We start from the raw sequence: 11,868 nt of genomic DNA, 5'->3' as shown, positions 1-11,868 counted from the left end.
CTCAGCTCGAACTCAACATCCTTCTGCAGCAATCTAGATAAAGGTAAAGCTACCTTACTGAAGTCCTTGATGAATCTCCAGTAAAAACCTGCATGGCCAAGGAACGAACGGACTTCCCTCACGGAGGTGGGGAAGGTAAACTAGAAAAGACATCTACCTTTGCTGGATCTACAGAAATACCAGTGTTAGAGACAACGCATCCCAGAACAATACCTTGTTTGACCATAAAATGACACTTTTCAAAATTCAAAACAAGGTTTGAACTAACAAACCTGTCTAATACTCTAGATAAACTATCCAAGCAAAGGCTAAAGGAATCACCGTATACGCTAAAATCATCCATAAAAACTTCCATACATCTCTCAATAAGATCAGAGAAAAGACTCATCATACACCTTTGGAAGGTAGCCGGTGCATTACATAAGCCAAAAGGCATCCTCTTATATGCATACGTTCCGAAGGGACATGTAAAAGTAGTCTTTTCCTGATCCTCAGGGGCTATATGAATCTGAAAATAGCCAATGTAACCATCTAAAAAGTAGTAATGCGATTTACCTAACAGGCGATTGATGAGCGGATAATTTATATGCTTTTTGGCACTGTTTTTACATAGTTTTTAGTATGTTTTAGTTAGTTTTTAGTATATTTTTATTATTTTTTGAATAAAAATCACATTTCTGGACTTTACTATGAGTTTGTGTGTTTTTCTGTGATTTCAGGTATTTTCTAGCTGAAATTGAGGGACCTGAGCAAAAATCTGATTCAGAGGCTGAAAAAGGACTGCAGATGCTGTTGGATTCTGACCTCCCTATACTCGAAGTGGATTTTCTGGAGCTACAGAAGCCCGATTGGCGCGCTCTCAATTGCTTTGGAAAGTAGACATCCTGGGCTTTCCAGCAATATATAATAGTTTATATTTTGTCCGAGATTTGATGGCCCAAACTGGTGTTCAAAGTCAACCCAAAGAATTCTAGCGTAAAACGCCAGAACTGGCACTAAAACTAGCGTTTAACGCCCAAACTGGCACAAAAGCTGGCGTTTAACTCCAAGAGAAGCCTATGCACGTGAAAGCTTCAATGCTGAGGCGAAGCACACACCAAGTGGGCCCCGGAAGTGGATTTCTGCATCATTTACTTATTTCTGTAAACCCTAGGCTACTAGTTCATTATAAATAGGACCTTTTACTATTATATTTTCATCTTTGGATATTTAGATCATCTTTGAGACTATCTTTGGATCACTTTTGATCTCTTGATCACGTTTTGGGGGCTGGCCATTTGGCCATGCCTGGACCTTCATCACTTTTGTATTTTCAACAGTGGAGTTTCTACACATCATAGATTAAGGTGTGGAGCTTTGCTGTTCCTCATGAATCAATGCAAAGTACTATTGTTTTTATATTCAATTCATGCTTATTCTTGTTCTAAGATATTCACTCGTACTTCAACCTGATGGATATGATGATCCGTGACACTCATCATCATCCTCCCTTATGAACGCGTGACTGACAACCACATCTGTTCTATCTGCAAGAGCTTGAGTGTGTATCTCTTGGGTTCCTGGTTCATGACGCATGATTGCCTCTCCTGACAACAGAGCCTTTTAATTCCGTGAAATCAGAGTCTTCGTGGTATAAGCTAGAATCAATTGGCAGCATTCTTGAGATCCGGAAAGTCTAAACCTTGTCTGTGGTATTCCGAGTAGGATCTGGGATGGGATGACTGTGACGAGCTTCAAACTCATGACTGTTGGGTGCAGTGACAGTGCGCAAAAGGATCATTGGATCTTATTCCAACACAAGTGAGAACCGACAGATGATTAGCCCTACGTAACCCGTAGCCGGACCATTTTCACTGAGAGGACGGACGGTAGCCATTGACAATGGTGATCTCCCAACATACAGCTTGCCATGGAAGGGAGTACGCATGGTTGGATGAAGGCAATAGGAAAGCAGAGATTCAGAAGGAACAAAGCATCTTCATACGCTTATCTGAAACTCCTACCAATGAATTACATAAGTGCTTCTATCTTTATTTTATGTTTCCTTTATCTTTTAATTATCAAAACTCATGATCATTTGAATTTGCCCGACTGAGATTTACAAGATGACCATAGCTTGCTTCAAGCCGACAATCTCCGTGGGATCGACCCTTACTCACATAAGGTATTACTTGGACGACCCAGTGCACTTGCTGGTTAGTTGTGCGGAATTGCAAAAGTGTGATTGTAATTTCGTGCACCAAGTTTTTGGCGCCATTGCCGGAGATTGTTCGAGTTTGGACAACTGACGGTTCATCTTGTTGTTTAGATTGGGTAATTTTATTTTATGTTTAAGCTTTCTTATTTTTAATTTTCAAAAAAAAATAATAAAATAATAAATATTTGTTTTCTAAAAATTCATCAAAATTTTTAAGAATGAATTCCATATTCGAGCTTCATGATGGTATGTTAAAGCTTGGCTGGCTATTAAGCCATGTTTAAATCTTTTGGACCGGAGCTTTAACTTATCATATTCACCGGATTGTTGTATGTAATTGTATGCTAAAGCTTGGCTGGCCATCTGGCCATGTCTAACTCAGTTGGACCGAAGCTTTAGAATAACATTGCATCAGCTTTAGGATTCTTATTTACAATTCTATGCTAAAGCTTGGCTGGCCATTGGCCATGTCTAATTCTTTTGGACTGGAGCTTTAGAATAACATGGCATGAATCTTGGAATTCTTATTAAAAATTTCGAATTTCTTTAACTTCTTTTTCCAAAATAATTTTTGAAAAAAAAATTTAATAAAATCATAAAAATAAAAAATAATTTGTGTTTCTTGTTTGAGTCTAGTGTCACATTTTAAGTTTGGTGTCTTGCATATTTTTAATTTTCTTGCATTTTTCAAAAATATATGCATTTTGTTCTTCATTGATCTTCAAGTTGTTCTTGATGATTTTCTTGGGTCTGATCTTTAAATTCTCTTGTTTAGTGTCTTTTGTTATTTCTCATGCGCATTCTCAATTTGTTAGTGTCTCTAATATGAAAATTCCTAAGTTTGGTATCTTGCATGCATTGTTTATTTGATCTTAGTTTTTCATGATTACTTTCATTTTGTTGTTGTTCTCTCTCATCATTAAAAATTCAAAAAAAAATTTCAAAATTATGTCTTTTCAAGTCAATAATACAGAGAATTGAAGATTCAGAACATACAGCAGAGGAATCACAGAGAAAAAGCTAGGCGTTCAAAACACCCAGTGAGGAAAAAATTTTGGCATTTAAACGCCAGCCAGGGTACCTGGCTGGGCGTTTAACGCCCAAGGAGGTAGCCAAATGGGCGTTTAACGCCAGGACAACACAAGGGAGGTAAGTTAGTTTTTAATTCAAATCTTTTTCAAATTTTCATGATTTTTCAAAATCAAATCTTTTTCAAATCATATCTTTTTCAAATCATATCTTTTTTTTTTCAAAATCAAATCTTTTTCCATTTTTTTCTCACTATTTTCGAAAATCCTTGCTACCAATTAATGATTTGATTCAAAAATTTCAAGTTTGTTACTTCCTTGTTAAGAAATCCAATATTTGAATTTTAGAATCATATCTTTTAAATTTCTTGTTAGCCAAGTCATTAATTTTAAAATTCAAATCTTTTTAAATTGATTTTCAATCATATCTTCTCAATCATATCCTCTCAATCACATCTTTTTCAAAATAATTTTCAATCATACCTTTTTTATTGCTAATTTCAAAATCTTTTTCAAAATCACTTAACCACTTTCTCAAATTTAATTTTCGAAAACCTTCAACCACTTTTTCAAAATTCCTTTTAATTATTTCAAATTTTTTAAAATTTGTTTTCAAAAATTCTCCCCCCTCCTTCTCACCTCCTTCTATTTAAGGACTAACACTCCTCCTCAATTAGCAATTCAGACTCGCTCTCCTTCTTTATATGTTCGAATTCTTCTCTATCTACCTCATCCCTCTATTCCTATTTTTCTCTGACACCTCAAGGAATCTCTATTCTGTGACATAGAGGATTCCATACTTTCTTGTTTTCTTCTCTTTCATATGAGCAGGAACAAGGACAAAGGCATTATTGTTGAAGCTGATCCTGAACCTGAAAGGACCTTGAAGAGGAAGCTAAGAGAAGCTAAAGCACAACTCTCTGGAGAGGACCTAACAGAAATTTTTGAAAAAGAAGAAGACATGTCAGCCAAAAATAACAACAATGCCAATAATGCAAGGAAGGTGCTTGGTGACTTTACTGTACCTACCCCCGACTTCTATGGGAGAAGCATCTCTATTCCTGCCATTGGAGCAAACAACTTTGAGCTTAAGCCTCAATTAGTTTCTCTGATGCAACAGAATTGCAAGTTTCATGGACTTCCATTGGAAGATCCTCATCAGTTTTTGGATGATTTTTTGCAAATCTGTGATACTGTTAAGACCAATGGAGTTAATCCCAAGGTCTACAGACTTATGCTTTTCCCTTTTGCTGTAAGAGACAGAGCTAGTATATGGTTGAACTCACAACCTAAAGACAGCCTGAACTCTTGGGAAAAGCTAGTCAATGCCTTCTTAGCTAAATTCTTTTCACCTCAAAAGATGAGTAAGCTTAGAGTGGAAGTTCAAACCTTCAAGCAGAAGGAAGGTGAATCCCTCTATGAAGCTTGGGAAAGATACAAGCAATTAATCAGAAGGTGTCCTACTGACATGCTTTCAGAATGGAGCATCATAGGTATCTTCTATGATAGTCTGTCTGAGTTATCCAAGATGTCATTGGACCATTCTGCAGGCGGATCTATTCATCTGAAGAAAACGCCTGCAGAAGCCTAGGAACTCATTGAAATAGCTGCAAATAACCAGTTCATGTACACTTCTGAAAGAAATCCTGTAAACAATGGGACAACTCAAAAGAAAGAAGTTATTGAGATTGATACTCTGAATGCCATATTGGCTCAGAATAAAATATTAACTCAGCAAGTCAATATGATTTCTCAGAATCTGACTGGATTGCAAGCTGCATCCAGTAGTAATAAAGAAGCATCTTCTGAAGAAGAAGCTTATGATCCTGAGAACCCGGCAATGGAAGAGGTGAATTACATGGGAGAACCCTATGGAAACACCTATAATCCTTCATGGAGAAATCATCCAAATCTCTCATGGAAGGACCAACAGAAGCCTCAACAAAGCTTCAACAACAATAATGGTGGAAGAAATAGGTTTAGCAATAGCAAACCTTTTCCATCATCTTCTCAGCAACAAACAGAGAACTCTGAGCAGAGTCGTTCTGGCTTAGCAACCATAGTCTCTGATCTATCTAAGACCACACTAAGTTTCATGAATGAAACAAGATCCTCCATTAGAAATTTGGAGGCACAAGTGGGCAGCTGAGTAAGAGAATTACTGAAACTCCTCCTAGCACTCTCCTAAGCAATACAGAAGAAAACCCCAAGAGAGAGTGCAAGGAGATAACCATGACCAACATGGCCGAACCTGGAGAGAGTAAGGAGGACGTGATTCCCAGTGAGAAAAACTTCATGGGATGTCCTCTGAACGAAAAGAAGTTCCCCTTTGAGGAACCAAAGGAATCTGAGGCTCATATAGAGACCATAGAGATTCCATTAAACTTCCTTCTGCCATTCATGAGCTCTGATGAGTATTCTTCCTCTGAAGAGGATGAAGATATTACTGAAGAGCAAGTTGTTAAGTACCTTGGAGCAATCATGAAGCTAAATCCCAAGTTATTTGGTAATGAGACTTGGGAGGATGAACCCCCCTTGCTCACCAATGAACTGAATGACTTGATTAGGCAGACATTACCTCAGAAGAGACAGGATCCTGGAAAGTTCTCAATACCTTGTACCATAGGCACCATGACCTTTGAGAAGGCTCTGTGTGACCTAGGGTCAAGTATAAACCTCATGCCACTCTCTGTAATGGAGAAACTAGGGATCCTTGAGGTGCAAGCTGCAAGAATCTCACTAGAGATGGCAGACAATTCAAGGAAACAGGCTTATGGACTTGTAGAGGATGTTTTGGTGAAGGTTGAAGGCCTTTACATCCCTGCTGACTTCATAATCCTGGACACTGGGAAGAATAGGGATGAATCCATCATCCTTGGCAGACCCTTCCTAGCCACAGCAAAGGCTGTGATTGATGTTGACAGAGGAGAGTTGGTCATTCAAGTGAATGAGGACTACCTTGTGTTTAAGGCTCAAGGATCTCCTTCTGCACACATGGAGAAGAAGCATGACAAGCTTCTCTCAATGCAGAGTCAAACAGAGCCCCCATATTCAAACTCTAAGTCTGGTGTTGGGAGGTGGTGCATGAAATTGTGATCATTAATGGCGCCATCAACATGGTACGCACAATTGTAATCTCAACTCTTTATCACAACTCCGCACAACTAACCAGCAAGTGCACTGGGTCGTCCAAGTAATAAACCTTACGCGAGTAAGGGTCGATCCCACAGAGATTGTCGGCTTGAAGCAAGCTATGGTCATCTTGTAAATCTCAGTCAGGCGGATTCAAATGGTTATGGAGAATTGATAATTAAAAGAAAAACATAAAATAAAGATAGAGATACTTATGTAATTCATTGGTGGATTTTAGATAAGCGTATGAAGATGCTTTGTTCCTCTTGAACCTCTGCTTTCCCATTGCCTTCTCCCAATCACTCGTACTCCCTTCCATGGCAAGCTTATGTTGGGTTTCACCGTTGTCAATGGCTACCTCCCGTCCTCTCAGTGAAAATGGTCCTGATGCTCTGTCACAACATCGGCTAATCAGCTGTTGGTTCTCGATCATGTCAGAATAGGATCCATTGATCCTTTTGCGTCTGTCACACGCCCCACACTCGCGAGTTTGAAGCTCGTCACAGTCATCCCATCCCGGATCCTACTCAGAATACCACAGACAAGGTTTAGACTTTCCGGATCTCAAGAATGCTGCCAATTAATTCTCGCCTATACCACGAAGACTCTGATTTCATGGAATGGAGAGCTCGATTATCAGGCGAGGCACCCATGTGTCATGAACCAGAAGGCTAAGAGATACGCACTCAATCGAAGGTAGAACGGAGGTGGTTGTTGGGCACGCGTTCATAGGTGAGAATGATGATGAGTGTCAAGGATCATCACATTCATCAAGTTGAAGAACAAGTGATATCTTAGAGAAGAAGTAGGTGTGAATTGAATAGAAAAACAGTAGTAATTGCATTAATTCATGAGGAACAGTAGAGCTCCACACCTTAATCTATGGTGTGTAGAAACTCCACCGTTGAAAATACATAAGAACAAGGTCTAGACATGGCCGTGAGGCCAGCCCCCAAAACGTGATCTAAGGTAGCATAAGACTAAACAAAGATGAAAATACAATAGCAAAAGATCCTATTTATAGAGAACTAGTAGCCTAGGGTTTACAAAAATGAGTAAATGACGTAAAAATCCACTTCCGGGCCCACTTGCTGTGTGCTTGGGCTGAGCATTGAAGCTTCCAGGTGTAGAGACTTTTCTTGGAGTTAAACGCCAGCTTTTGTGCCAGTTTGGGCGTTTAACTCTAGCTTTTGTGCCAGTTCCGGCGTTAAACGCCAGAATTCTTGAGCTGACTTGGAACGCCTGTTTGGGCCATCAAATCTCGGGCAAAGTATAAACTATTATATATTGCTGGAAAGCTCAGGATGTCTACTTTCCAACGCAATTGAGAGCATGCCATTTGGGGTTCTGTAGCTCCAAAAAATCCACTTCGAATGCAGGGAGGTCAGAATCCAACAGCATCTGCAGTCCTTTTTCAGTCTCTGAATCAGGTTTTTGCTCAGGTCCCTCAATTTTAGCCAGAAAATACCTGAAATCACAGAAAAACACACAAACTCATAGTAAAGTCCAGAATTGTGATTTTTAATTAAAAACTAATAAAAACATAATAAAAATTAACTAAAACATACTAAAAACAATGCCAAAAAGCGTATAAATTATCCGCTCATCACAACACCAAACTTAAATCGTTGCTTGTCCCCAAGCAACTGAAAATCAAATAGGATAAAAAGAAGAGAATATACTTATAAATTCTAAATTATCAATGAAACTTAGCTCCAATTAGATGAGCGGGACTAGTAGCTTTTTGCCTCTGAACAGTTTTGGCATCTCACTTTATCCTTTGAAGTTTAGAATGATTGGCTTCTATAGGAACTCAGAATCTAGATAGTGTTATTTGATTCTCCTAGTATAGTATGTTGATTCTTGAACACAGCTACTTTATGAGTCTTGGCCGTGGCTCTAAGCATTTTGTTTTCCAATATTACCACCGGATACATAAATGCCACAGACACATGACTGGGTGAACCTTTTCAGATTGTGACTCAGCTTTGCTAAAGTCCCCAGTGAGAGGTGTCCAGAGCTCTTAAGCACACTCTTTTTGCTTTGGACCACGACTTTAAGCGCTCAGTCTCAAGTTTTCACTTGACACCTTCACGCCACAAGCACATGGTTAGGGACAGCTTGGTTTAGCCGCTTAGGCCAGGATTTTATTCCTGTGGGCCCTTCTATCTACTGATGCTCAAAGCCTTGGATCCTTTTTATTACCCTTGCCTTTTGGTTTAAAGGGCTATTGCCTTTTTTTTCTTGCTTTTTCTTTCTCTTTTCTTTCTTTTTTTTCTTTTTTTTCGCCTTCTCTCTTTTTTTTTATTCACTGCTTTTTCTTGCTTCAAGAATCAATTTGATGATTTTTCAGATCCTCAATAACATTTCTCTTTTTTCCATCATTCTTTCAAGAGCTAACAATTTTAACATTCATAAACAACAAATTCAAAAGACATATGCACTGTTCATGCATTCATTCAGAAAACAAAAAGTATTGTCACCACATCAGAATAATTAAACTAATTTCAAGGATGAATTCGAAATCATGTACTTCTTGTTCTTTTGTAATTAAAACATTTTTCATTTAAGAAAAGTGATGGATTCATAGGACATTCATAACTTTAAGGCATAGATACTTAGACACTAATGATCATGTAATAAGACACAAACATAAATAAAACATAAAGCATAATTTTCGAAAAACAGAAAAATAAGTACAAGGAAGTTAAAGAACGGGTCCACCTTAGTGATGGCGGCTTGTTCTTCCTCTTGAAGATCTTATGGAGTGCTTTAGCTCCTCAATGTCTCTTCCTTGCCTTTGTTGCTCCTCTCTCATGACTTTTTGGTCTTCTCTAATTTCATGGAGGAGGATAGAATGTTCTTGGTGCTCCACCCTTAGTTGTCCCATATTGGAACTTAATTCTCCTAGGGAGGTGTTGATTTGCTCCCAATAGTTTTGTGGAGGAAAGTGCATCCCTTGAAGTATCTCAGGGATTTCATGATGAGGAATTTCCTCATGCTCTTGTCCATGAGTGGGATCTCTTGTTTGCTCCATCCTTTTCTTAGTGATGGGCTTGTCCTCATCAATGAGGATGTCTTCCTCTATGTCAATTCCAGCTGAATTGCAATAAGATGAGGAAAGGCTAACCTTGCCAAAGTAGAGGACTTGTCCGCCACCTTGTAGAGTTCTTGGGATATAACTTCATGAACTTCTACTTTCTCTCCAATCATGATGCTATGGATCATGATAGCCTGGTCTATGGTAACTTCGGACTGGTTGCTAGTTGGAATGATTGAGCGTTGGATAAACTCCAACCATCCCATAGCCATGGGCTTGAGGTCATGCCTTCTTAGTTGAACCGGCTTCCCTCTTGAATCTCTCTTCCATTGAGCGCCCTCTTCACAAATGTCTATGAGGACTTGGTCCAACCTTTGATCAAAGTTGACCCTTCTAGTGTAGGGGTGTGCATCTCCTTGCATCATAGGCAAGTTGAATGCCAACCTTACATTTTCTGGACTAAAATCTAAGCATTTTTCCCGAACCATTGTGAGCCAATTCTTTGGGTCCGGGTTCACACTTTGATCATGGTTCTTGGTGATCCATGCATTGGCATAGAAATCTTGAACCATTAAGATTCTGACTTGTTGAATGGGGTTGGTGAGAACTTCCCAACCTCTTCTTCGGATCTCATATCGGATCTCCGGATATTCACTCTTTTTGAGCTTGAAAGGGACCTCGAGGATCACTTTCTTCTTGGCCACAACTTCATAGAAGTGGTCTTGATGCACCCTTGAGATGAATCTCTCCATCTCCCATGACTCGGAGGTGGAAGCTTTTGCCTTCCCTTTCCTCTTTCTAGAATTTTCTCCGGCCTTAGGTGCCATAAATAGTTATGGAAAAACAAAAAGCAATGCTTTTACCACACCAAACTTAAAAGGTTTGCTCGTCCTCGAGCAAAAGAAGAAAGAAGAGGGTAGAAGAAGAAGAAATAGAGGAGATGGAGGGGGCTTTGTGTTTCGGCCAAGGGGGAGAAGTAATGTTTAGGTTGTGTGAAAATGAAAGAGTGAAGATGGGTTTATATAGGAGTGGAGAGGGGGGTATGGTTCGGCCATTATGGGTGGGTTTGGGAGGAAAAGTGGTTTGAATTTGAATGGTGAGGTAGGTGGGGTTTTATGAAGGATGGATGTGAGTGGTGAAGAGAATGGTAGGATTTGAAAGGTGAGGGGTGAAGAAGAGAGAGAGAGGTGGGGTAGGTGGGGATCCTGTGGGGTCCACAGATCCTGAGGTGTCAAGGATATCTCATCCCTGCACCAAGTGGCGTGCAAAAATGCCCCTTTCTGCCAATCCTGGCGTTAAACGCCAGCTTCTTGCCCATTTCTGGCGTTAAACGCCAATCTGGTGCCATTTCTGGCGTTAAACGCCCAGAATGGTGCCAGACTGGGCGTTAAACGCCCATTCTGCTACCCTTACTGGCGTTTAAATGCTAGCAAGTTTTTCCTCCAGGGTGTGCTATTTTTCATTCTGTTTTTCATTCTGTTTTTGCTTTTTCAATTGTTTTTGTGACTTCACATGATCATCAACCTACAGAAAACATAAAATAACAATGGAAAATAAAAATTTAACATAGATAAGTAAAGATTGGGTTGCCTCCCAACAATCGCTTCTTTAATGTCAATAGCTTGACAGTGGGCTCTCATGGAGCCTCACAGATGTTCAGAGCAATGTTGGAACCTCCCAACTCCAAACTTAGAGTTTGAATGTGGGGGTTCAACACCAAACTTAAAGTTTGGTTGTGGCCTCCCAACACCAAACTTAGAGTTTGACTGTGGGGGCTCTGTTTGGCTCTGTATTGAGAGAAGCTCTTCATGCTTCCTCTCCATGGTTACAGAGGGATATCCTTGAGCCTTAAATACAAGGGAGTCCTCATTCACGTGAATGATCAATTCTCCTCTGTCAACATTAATCACAGCTTTTGTTGTGGCTAGGAAGGGTCTACCAAGGATGATGGATGCATCCATACACTTCCCAGTCTCTAGGATTATGAAATCAGCATGAATGTAATGACCTTCAACCTTTACCAAGACATCCTCTACAAGTTCATAAGCCTGTTTTCTTGAATTGTCTGCCATCTCTAGTGAGATTCTTGCAGCTTGTACCTCAATGATCCCTAGCTTCTCCATTACAGAGAGAGGCATGAGATTTATACTTGACCCTAGGTCACACAGAGCCTTCTCAAAGGTCATGGTGCCTATGGTACAAGGTATTGAGAACTTTCTAGGGTCCTGTCTCTTTTGAGGTAATCTCTGCCTAGTCAAGTCATCCAGTTCTTTGGTGAGCAAAGGGGGTTCATCCTCCCAAGTCTCATTACCAAATAACTTGGCATTTAGCTTCATGATTGCTCCAAGGTACTTAGCAACTTGCTCTTCAGTGACATCTTCCTCCTCTTCAGAGGAGGAATACTCATCAGAGCTCATGAATGGCAGAAGTAAATCCAATGGAATCTCTATGGTCTCAGTGTGAGCCTCAGA

At 39.7% G+C, this 11,868-nt stretch overlaps 1 non-coding gene across 1 annotated transcript; it reads right to left on the bottom strand.

Moving 5' to 3' along the window:
• Positions 1–4,591: 4,591 nt before the first annotated feature.
• On the bottom strand, positions 4,592–4,699 carry LOC148546577 (small nucleolar RNA R71). The gene has a single exon (XR_015901422.1). It is a non-coding gene; the product is annotated as a small nucleolar RNA R71 (small nucleolar RNA).
• Positions 4,700–11,868: the final 7,169 nt, after the last annotated feature.

This window comes from Arachis ipaensis, chromosome B9, assembly GCF_059453495.1.
Source record: "Arachis ipaensis isolate K30076 ecotype BB chromosome B9, ASM5945349v1, whole genome shotgun sequence".
Lineage (NCBI taxonomy): Eukaryota > Viridiplantae > Streptophyta > Magnoliopsida > Fabales > Fabaceae > Arachis > Arachis ipaensis.
The sequence above is the reverse complement of the archived record's forward strand: the minus strand, read 5'-3'. Positions and strand labels throughout refer to the sequence as shown.